General features: G+C 38.4%; 1 long non-coding RNA gene across 7 annotated transcripts in view; it reads right to left on the minus strand.

Annotated features, from left to right (window-relative positions):
• LOC108350373 (uncharacterized) overlaps nt 1-8,174 on the minus strand; it is a 30,963-nt gene extending 22,789 nt beyond the window's left edge. For 3 of the 7 annotated variants that reach the window (XR_010064794.1, XR_005502156.2, XR_005502154.2), the window contains exons 1-3: nt 7,833-8,154; nt 2,816-3,036; nt 818-925 (exon numbers count right to left, since the gene is read on the minus strand). This is a non-coding gene — a long non-coding RNA (uncharacterized LOC108350373). Of the gene's footprint in view, nt 1-817; nt 926-2,815; nt 3,037-7,832 lie in introns of all 7 variants that reach the window. The other 4 variants (XR_010064795.1, XR_005502150.2, XR_005502153.2 and 1 more) reach the window with 3 other exon arrangements.
• Nucleotides 8,175-11,026: the final 2,852 nt, after the last annotated feature.

The raw sequence follows: 11,026 nt of genomic DNA on the forward strand, positions 1-11,026 counted from the left end.
AATTTAAAAATATCATCCTGAGTAAGATAACCCAGTCACAAGAGAATACACATGATACGCTGTCACTGGTAAGTGAGTATTAGTCCCAAAGCTCATAATACCCAAGATACAATTCACAGACCACATGAAGCTCAAGAAGAAACCGAAGCGTGGATGCTTCAGTCCTTCTTAAAAGGGGGAACAAAATACTCACAGGAGGAAATACAGAGACAAAGTGTGGAGCAGACACTGAGAGAAAGGCCATCCAGAGACTGCCCCACCTGGGGATCCCATATACAGTCACCAAACCCAGACACTATTGCAGATGCCAAGAAGTGTATGCTGACAGGAGCCTAATATAGCTGTCTCCTAAGAGAATCTGCTAGAGCTTGACAAATACAGAGGCAGATGCTCACAGCCCACCCTTGGACTGAGAGAACTGGGTCCCCAATGGAGGAGTTAGAGAAAGGACTGAAGGAACTGAAGTGGTTTGCAACCCCATAGGAAGAACAACAGTATCCACAAAACAGACCCCCCAGAACTCCCAGGGAGTAAACCACCAACCAAAGAGTACACGTGGAGAAACCCATGGCTCCAGCTGTATAGGTGGGCAGAGGATGGCCTTGTTGAGAATCAATGGGAGGAGAGACCAGTCTAGGGGAATGACAGGACAGGGAGGCAAGAGCGAGTCGATGGGTGGGAGCACCCTCATAGAAGCAGGGGAAGAGGTGACAGACTAGCGGGTTTCTAGAGAAGAAACCGGGAAAGGGGATAACATTTGAAATGTAAATAAAGAAAATATCCAATAAAAGAAAAGAATATATATAAAAGAAATTACCTGGTTGGTGCCCCAGTGTCTGGGAGATCTCAGGGGTCCGGGAGAGTTGGGACTGCTGATCCCACTAACAGCTTACTTTACACCTCAGCTTCTTCCACCTCGCTGGTCCTAGGCCCCCAAGACATGTGTGTGAGTGGACTGCTTACACTACCCCATCCAGGCCCCTCCCTCCATCTAATGCTGATGTTTAATCTATTTTCCCATCTCAGAGAGATTCAAGTGCCCCCCGTAGGAGAATTTTAATCCAGGAACATGGACGCAGTCAAGGGATTCCACCTTCTAGATCTGTGTGGTCTGGTTGATTTGCAGACGTGCCTCACACCTTTAATCACTCTAGCTGGAATACAACATACCATTAGTATACACCCTTAATCCCAATCAGTGAATGTACAGTTAGTTTGTAGAAGGAAGCCATGTTTGAAGGTGACTTCTAATTTAGGGGCAGACAAAGTGACTAATCGGAGTAAGATATGACAGAATGAATCAGGGATGGATATGCCAAATTTTTAGTAGAACTGAAAGGAGAGAGAGGCAACTTGTGAGAGAGAGGTAGAGAGAGGGGAGAGGGAGAAAGAGGGGAGAGGGGAGAGGGAGACAGAGGGGAGAGGGGAGAGAGGGGAGAGGGGAGAGGGGAGAGGGGAGGAAGAGGAAGTTTCACCAGGACAGAGGTTGCAGAAAGAACAAGCTAGACACAGTAAAGACAAGCCAGAGAAGAAGGAGCCAGAAGATTAGAACATAATGCCAACACTAGTTTGTTGCCAAGCATAGAAATTCAGTCAGAAGCCAAGAGAAGATGGATTGAATCAGTCAGCTTAGATAGGAGTTTGAGCCAGAAGAGTTGATTTGGGCCAGCCAACCTGAGTACGAAAAGAAGTAGAAAGGGTGAGATTATTCAGCAGTAAGCCTCTGAGACAACAATCACATCTGTTGAAAAAAAATTGACATCCTGACTTGGGCCTTCCCTGTTACTCGGTTTCTTTGCCTCTGTGGGTTGTAACACAGTCATCCTGTACTTTATGACTAATATCTCCGTGTAAATGAGTACATACAATGATTGTCTTTCTGAGTCTCTGTTAACTCACTCAGAATAATCTTATTTGTTTTATTTTTTCAAAAGAAGTAAAATATTTTCAAAGTAATCTTAAATTCAGGCTGCATTATCTAGAGTTTGGATCTTAAATGCAGTCAAGACCAGGTAGATGAATGAGGTGACAGAGATAGGGCAAATTAAAACACACCCAGGGCCAGGTTGGCAGAATACACTGTAATATGGACATTAAATAAGTACAATAAAATGTTACATAAAAATGCCATTTGCCATATTTTCTTCATGATGGGAGACCACACAGCATAATGATCCTTAGCAGGGAGGAAATGGAGTCAGAAGGGAATGCACTGAAATACATGCTATGTTATCTCCTTGCTATTTGAGCAAGGGCCAGTTATTACTTCTTTCATTAAGCTTGATTCTTATAACTAAATTATTTTGAAACTTCAACTTATTTTTAAACAAATATGAGAGTGGCAAAGCTCTTGCCTAGATTCCATGAGACCCTGAGGCTGAGTCTCAGCAATATATATGTACGTGTGCGTATTTGTACTTTTATTTTCCTAACTTTAAAGTCATCTTGTGATTGTGAATTGAAAATGTGGTTAGGATAGTTATCAAATGAATAAATGCAATCACATACGAGTTGTTAATCTTTTAAATTTATTTTCTAAAATTGCTACTAATTTTTTATTACTATTGCTTTTTTTATCAGTTAGTTTTCTTATTGTTGTGACCAAATACACAATGAAAGAAACTTAAGGGAGGAAGGAAGGGAGAAAGGGATGATTTGCTTTGGTTCATGGCTTGAAGAAATTCAGTCTATCATGCCAGAAAAATCATGGCAGCAGGAACATGTGGCAGTTGGTCACATTGGGTCTGATCAAAAGAGTTTTACAGAAACTTGATGTAAACTTCCATGATTCTGAAATTCTTGGATTTTTACATACCTGCAACTCATTGCTGTGATCAAACACCTGTTGAACTCAACTTTGGGTGGGTCAATTTCAGGTCTCTATTTGAATGGTGGGGAAGGCATGGTGGCAGGAAGCTGAGACAGGTTTCCAGGTAGGATCAGAGGTTCAGTCCATTATCATTAAGGGAGGAGCATGGCAGCATCACAGTATCCAGGCAGGCATGGTGCAGGAGGAGCTGAGTTCTACATCTTCACCTGAAGGAAGAAAGGAACAGACTGAGCATCCTCAGGCAGCTAGGAAGAGGGTCTCCAAGCCCACCCCACAGTGATACACTTCCTCCAACAAGGCCTCACCTTTTAATAATGCCACTCCCTGGGCCAAGCATATGCAAACCATCACAATATAAATTTATTAATTTGGGGTTTTGAGACATGGTCTCACTCTGTAGCCTCTGTTTGCTTTGAGATTCTAAAAGGCATTATATTATATTAGATTAGATTTGGGAAGTTTCTCCTGAGATTACTCAAATATAACTTTAACACAATAAGATTTACTAATTATATATACAATTTGATAAACTTTTAAATTATATACTCTTTATTTTTTAATTTTTTAAATTTATTTTTTTCCATTTTTATTAAATTGGGTATTTCTTATTTACATTTCAAATGTATTCACTTTTCCAGTTTCCTGTCCATCAGCCCCCTAACCCCTTCCCCTCACCTTCTATGTGGGTGTTCCTCTCCCCATCCACCCCCTTATACCCCCAACAATCCCCTAAACTGGGGGTCCAACCTTGGCAGGAAAAAGGGCTTCTTCCTCTTCCACTGTTGCCCCTCCTAGGCTATTCTCTGCTACCTATGCAGTTGGAGCCCAGGGTCAGTCTATGTATAGTCTTTGGGTAATGGTTTAGTCCCTAGAAGCTCTGGTTGGTTGGCATTATTGTTCTTATGGGGTGGCAAGCCCCTTCAGCTCTTTCAGTCTTTTCTCTAATTCTCCAACAGGGGTCCTATTCTCAGTTCAGTGGTTTGCTGCTAGCATTATTACTATTGTTTTTAACCAGTAGAGTTGATACAAGGTAAAATATCTTCTTTTATGTTTATTAGTGAAGATCTTTTTGAAATGTAAAACCTGTATTATGACATGTTGTTTTACATATAAAATATTTAAAATTACCAATCAAGAATTTTAATTTTTTGTTTCTTCATGGATATTATTTTTTTTAAAAAAAATCCTCTCTAAAATATTATCAATGGACTTTGGCGTCAATATTGTGAAAGCAGTTGCCTATGAGTTTTCCCTGAGGAAGAGCCACTCCCAAAAGCATCATCACCAAATTGCTGTTATTAAACACCTGCTGTTTTAATAGAGCCCAATAAACCGTATCATTATCCTTACTTCTCCTGCATTGCAACTCATTGACTTGTGTGGTAGAACTTTTCCCAACCCAGTAATCTCTGCATTAAAACGAAGGGCAAGATTGAGGCATGTTTTTTAAAAGTTCCCATTTTTAAAAAAGAGTTTTTAAAATCTCTCTATATTTTACAAGATTTACCTATTGCTTTTATGGAATAGCACATTGTATTGCCTTTTAAAATTAAAATTGATGCCATACCTCAATGTCTAAGCCTTCACATGAAGCAAATGTAACATTTATCATTTCTAGTAATTATTTGTGAAACTATAACATGATAATCAAATTATTGTGATTATATATGTGAAGCAGAGTGTGTGTTGTTTCTTTTTTGTTTATTATGTTCGTTGATTTAGAGTACGGACTACCGTGCATTTTGTTTTATATTTCCATTGGTTTTTCATTTGTTTAATAGATATTGCTTAAATGAGGTAGGTAACACCTCTAATATTTTTCTTAAAACTTGGTGAAATCAATCTGTGGACACTGGTTTGAAGCAATTTCAAGGTTCCATAAATACTGTTTGTGGTCATCAGGCCTATTTTGTTGATAAATTCATCAAACAATATTGATAAATGCTGAGGTTAAAATAAAAGATAGGTTATGGTCTAACATCATCATCATCATCATCATCATCATCACATAACAGTATCATTTAAGAAAATAAAACAATGCTCTTATTCCAAATCCTTCAATATTCATACAATATGTTGAACCTTAAATTTTAGATCGAAGAAGCGGTGCACTGTCAAACGAGAATGTTCAAGAGACCTGTTTTTTTCACTAAATGAAATTATTATTAGCTATTGTTTAATTACAACTCTAGTCACATAATGGCATATAAAACAACAAAAATTGTGTTCTGTTCCTGAGCAAAAATTTTCCTTTGCTCTAGGCAGAAAGTGAACCAGCTCACCATCCCAGTACCATATTGGATTGGGGGGATCATGTGACCCTGGTGGATGGCTTGTATTTTCTGGGATAAAACCCAAAGATTTGCTTGTCTTCAGGCTTTAGAGTTTTAGGCAGATAGATTATTCCACAGAGAATAATAAAATCATGTCTATGACATCATTATGACCTATCTTTTGTGGACGAGGGGATAAAATTTATATCATTTAGTGTTTGTTAGTATTCATACAATGTCTTTGTATAAAATACTAATTGTCTGGAGACATGTAAGAAAATCCTCTTCCATCGTACTGATATGAGTATCAAACATCCTTTGAGTATGTTGCCGGTTCAATGTAAATAGCAGCAAGAATTTTCCTGAAAGAAGGTGGCTGAATCAAACTCAAAAGTATTCTGAAAGTGGAACGATTACTACCCACAAGGCCAGTGCAATAACAAACTCCTGATTTTTCTGTGTCTGTTTCTAGTCATTGTTTTTACTGGCATCAACATTTACCATGCTTGCTTTCTAGGGCACATTGTTGTGCTCTAAAAGATCTGAGCCAATGATTATTGTGGTCATATTACAAAGGATCTCTGTTATAAGGAGTAGTAGTTAGTAAAAGGGGTGTTATCCAAGGCAGAGGACTCATCACATTTTTGTCGGAGAGAAGAGAAAAGATTATCTATTTTTTAAAACAAGTCTATTTTTAAATAGTGTGATATTTAACACCTTTACTAAGAGCAGTAATTTATTGGGACTCACTTGAAACATTAGACATAACAGTTTCTTTCCTTGTCGAGATATGGTCCCACAAGACTCCAGGTAGCATGAAATGTAGGGCAATGATCAGCGTGCTCTGCTGATGTGTGGGGATCATCAAGTTCAATGCCTGGAGCACAGAAAATAGACAGCAGGAAGCTGAGGCTGGAGAAGCAGAGGTGGGTAAGGAGGCAGATAAGCAGGGAGATGGTGTTTTGGATGATGTTTAGAGGGTCTATTAAAGGAATGAGCATGAATACAAAGAGACCACTAAAGAGCCTGCCCTAGGCATCCCAAGGATAGACTAGACTAGAGCAATTCACTACAACAGTGAAAAAGTATGAAGGTAGAATCATTACAAATTACCGAAAGTGGAAAAGTGTCTCATGACCCAATACTAAAAAACAACCACTATAATAATTTCCATTTACATATATTGATATTATTTGTATTGTCGTGGGTATAATTATCATTTATTTTATAATAATAGAACATAGGAAAAACTATGAAGTAAGTAGTTTTCCTTTATACAGTTTAGATTTTTTTTTTTTGATATAGCTCGTATTCAACATTTAGTCCTTGCTTTCCCTTCCCTATGTCCTTTAGAGCCATCTACTTCCTCCAGGTCTGACTTCTAACTCCTTTATTTCTTATACCATCAACAAGGCATCTTTCCAGATATAGCAGTGGGATAAATAATGCACCTTCAAAAGTATCTACGTCCTACTCTCTGAAACACATTAGCAAATAATCTTACACAGCAACATGGATTGTAACGATTACTTAGGAGTTGGAGATTTCCCTGTATAACATAATTGGCTCAATGTAACCGCAAAAAGCGAAGATAGAACAGAGTACATGAAGATGAGAATTGTGTAAGTATGAGGTAGATTTGAGTATGCCACAATATTCTTTTGGCAGATACGGAAAGTGGCATGAATCAAGGATTTCAGGTTGTCTCTTTAATTTGCACATGCAGGTGAGTTGATTCTCTCCTAGAACTCCAGGAGGAACATAGTCTTGTCAACAGCCCAGTATTAGCACATGATACCCTACTTGGGAATAAGACCTACAGGACTGTAAGGTAAAGTTTTTAGTGCTTTAAGCCACACATTTAGGCTAACTCATACTAGCAACAGTAAGGAACTATGACAATTCTTTATTGTAAAGAATCTTACGGATTTACTCTTAAATGGGTAATTTAATTAACAAATTTTAATGTATTCTTTTTTTTTTAACTCAAGAGTTAAGTTTTATGTTGTAGTTTCAGGAACCAATCTGGTGAAAGAGATGTCTGAAACTGGTTGCAGACAGGTACGCGGCATGTGTACGAGGGGGGGAGAAAAAAAAAACACGTTTTGAAGGTCTTCACATTTACCAGGCTGTCCAACATCTCATTCCCATCTATAAGCATAGAGTCATGCTCATTCAAACCAGCTGAGAGCAAGTTTTGTATGAGAAATACTTTTGAGTCCATAAAGATTTTTTTAAGTCTTACATGAGTGTGCATGTGTGAATACCGTAGATCACATTTCACATACCCTGATTTACTCGTTTTTATTTTTCCAGGGGATTGTGCATTCCCGTGCTTTTGAATTATGATCTCTCACAATGGAAATTTCCTATGAATAACGTCAGACGCTGAAAGTGAGAGAGCCGGGGGGTAGAAGATGAGATGATATTTTCTACTGGCTGCTGGGGCCCAGGAGTTGAATAGATGAAAGAAATAGAGGGACTGAAAGATCTTGGGTATCATTTGACGCTTGCATTGTTTTGAGGTTCTCAAAACCAGCAGCATTCTTTTATCTTCTAAGTCACACGTGATACAAATGTCAAATGGGGAGACTTTCATCACAGTATCAAGGGAGTCTCTAAACCAAACCATGAGAACAAGTCATCTAGGAACATGTGAAGAGAGAAATGATCTCTTAAGAACCTCAGGTTTCTTGGGTACAAATTGGCATTGAAAAATTGTTCCTTACCTGGGAAGTAGCCAGCTCAGGCATAGGTGAAGAAGCCTGCTTCTCTAATGTCCTGTCCTAAGTGGATGCTTGTGGCCACTCTGAATATCTGAGGCTTCCTGGTGCTCTTCCAGGACTCCCTCACAGTGTAGTACTGTGATCCCCTTTGAATATTTCAAGGACTGGAAAAGTGGGTCTGGCAGCGCATCAGGGAGAAGGTGGTGACAGAGGCTTGGATCAGATGACTCTGGAAATGATTACCGAAGACGGCAGGTAGCTTACACGTGAACAGCGGTGAACATATGTGATCTGCTTGATAGTCACAGCGATGCTGAAAGAGAAATGGAACACACATTACCAAGCTCATTTTGTAACCTTGGGAACGATGCCTAAGAGTTCTAAAATTACTTATCTCAGATTCCAGACTTCATAATTTGTAAAGCCAAAGTACATTTGTGCTTTGGACTGATATCTTATCCAAAGCTGAATCCAGCACACCCCGAACTTGTCCTAATGCTTAAAGTCTAAGAATTTTCAGTTCCGGAAGAAATATAAATGAAAAATCCTGTGTTCTACCTCATATGCCCTGATACAGAGTTTGACATCTTGCGTTTGAATTAAGTTGCCCAGGGAATTCTGCTGCGTGCTGAATGAAGTCTCTTGCTTTTCAAAATACGATTTGTGGTGACTGGGTACCGGCATTACCTGAGACCTTGTGTGAATGGAGAGAGCCATGTCAAATCTGAGGTCTTTTGGTCAGAACCCACAACTCATGAAGATTCTCAGGAGGTTCCAGGCCCTTAAGGACTATAGATACAAACTTTGGCATTAAACACTGATAAAACGCCCCTACAAGTGGAGGGAGAAACAGTTGGAATGTTATAGAGCTGACAAATGGGGTTTTTTTTCTCAGCAGAATTTGTTATATTTTTACTTTTCTGTGAATGAGGGTCAGGGCCAGCACTGAGTTAGAAGACACACTTAGTCTTTGACGGTGTCACTACCTACGGAAAAATTTGTTCCACTCCGCAGTCTGCTAAAGAAGTGAAGCCCATCAGATAGGGAAAGTAGCTATCTTGTTATCGCTGCTTTCAGTCTGCCGTACAAAACTGAACCCCGAGATAATCCTGATCAGCATTAAGAACCGAAATTTGAGGAAGGAGAATTTGAGCAAGTGGAAAATGCTAGAAAGTGGATCCCAAGGAGGAACTGAAGCTATCAACACAGGGTTACAGCTCTTGTTTCTGGAAACTCTCTTTCCAGTATAGTACATCCTCCTATATAGAAGGATGCTTATCAAGGGAATCCCCAAGGGAAGCTTCCTGATAAGTAACCTTCACTCATTCTGAAAAATCCTCATTCCTATTAACATTTTTTCTCTGTTTAAGGAAATCAGAGTGCTTAGTGTATGAGGATATTCCAGATTTTAATTCTGAACTTTTTCTGTTATATAGTCTATATATGACAAGTCACTGGAAAAGAGGTATGTGAAGTTACCTTTAGACTCACGTGACTAGATGTGTGCTTGTCTGATGAGTTTATTTATGATAAAAGGCGTATAAAGGTCCATAGGTCTGAAGTCTATACAGAAAATAGGGCAGGGAGGGATTTAGAAAACTTTCAAGTTGATGAAAAATGTTGATTTAAGCATCTTAATTTTCTGTACAGATACATATATGTGTTTACTTACTTTTGAAACTTTCTGAATTATAGATGAATTAAGTAATCATATTTCTCAAATGATTACATGCTTTGTATCTAGTTTTTTTAAAATTGGAGTTTTGAGGTTTTCTATATTTAATCTTAGAAATCTGGGATGGAAGAGGATGTTTTAAATCTACTTTGAGGCAAAGGGATTCCTCACAAAGCAATCAGACTCCAGGAAGGCATTAGCACACCTTTGAAAAGTGAAGGCAGACAGTATTAAACTTTTAAAAGCTTTCTTTGAAGGAATGTGGAGTTGGTTAATATCGTTTTAGTGAGGTGAGAGGAAAGGAATTGTATTACATTATTTATTCTTGAATCTTTGAAGGCAGGTTTTTTTCCTTGGCTGATTCATTTTAGTGTTAATGAGCATTAAGCTCATATATCAAAGAGAGAATAATAAACCTTTAAATGTCAGTCCAAAGGAGGTCTTTATTTTTCTACTTGCGCCTGTGAAGCACTGAAGATAATTTAAGACATGCAGACTTGAAAATCTACCTGAAAATGTGTAAAGAGAAAACATAAATAAAGGAAGAAATTGCAGAGCATGTTTTAAAATAAAAGATTTTAGTCGTATATGGAACACACAGAGGGGAAAATTAAAATACTCTGAAGGATTGACAACATGGAATTAGAAATGTGGTAAAATGTTAGAAATATAGCTTATTCTACTCATCTTTGAAGTAATAAAAGTGAGCATTTAGTTTCTGACTCTATTGTAATCTATAATAATGTGCTAATTGATGGTTTAAAAAGCAAAAAACAGTTAGTTTGCATTTAATATATAATTAGTAAAGAAAGCAAATACTGAAGAGTCATTCTGGCCCCAATGAAGAACTAAATTGCTCTAGAGGTCTGATGCCCTAACAGTGCTGAATTTGGTTAGAGTTTAAAGCAGAGTAAAATATTCTTTTTGAAGACACCAAAAGCAGATATGTCTGAATGAATTGTCCCATGTGTCAACTGAAAAGAAGCGATCTGCTTCAGAAAAACCCTTCAAATTGGGCGATTCAACACATTCTCCAAGAGGGAAAAGTTCTGATTCTAGAATAGAGCACAGACATAAGCATAAAGGACTTCCCAGTATCCTGAGTGCAAACTAGGCTGGCTCCAAACACCCATCCAGGGAGAAAGTTGCCACATGCACAAAGAAACAGAAGTGAGAGCTGCTTCCTTTCTCAGCACAGTTGTTACTCTGCTTCTGTGACAGCTCTCAGCAGGTCTCTCTGTTCTCTCTATTCTACATCAGATCACTTTCTCAGAGAAATATTCTTGATGTTTATATTGTGCATAACTTTAAACAATAAACAGAAAAGAACAAAAGGTGCACGAACTGCAATGCAGCGTTTTCTGGGAGACACACCCAAATAAAAACATACCTATGCAGTTGCACATATCTGAGAACTGCTATCACAGCTCTGAGGACCATGCCAGTCCCCCTACTAAAACAACTGTCACTTGGGTGAGTTTTTTTCTTTTAAAACTGCAGCACGTTAAAGTCTGTTAGGATT

This window comes from Rattus norvegicus, chromosome 3 (assembly GCF_036323735.1).
Source record: "Rattus norvegicus strain BN/NHsdMcwi chromosome 3, GRCr8, whole genome shotgun sequence".
Lineage (NCBI taxonomy): Eukaryota > Metazoa > Chordata > Mammalia > Rodentia > Muridae > Rattus > Rattus norvegicus.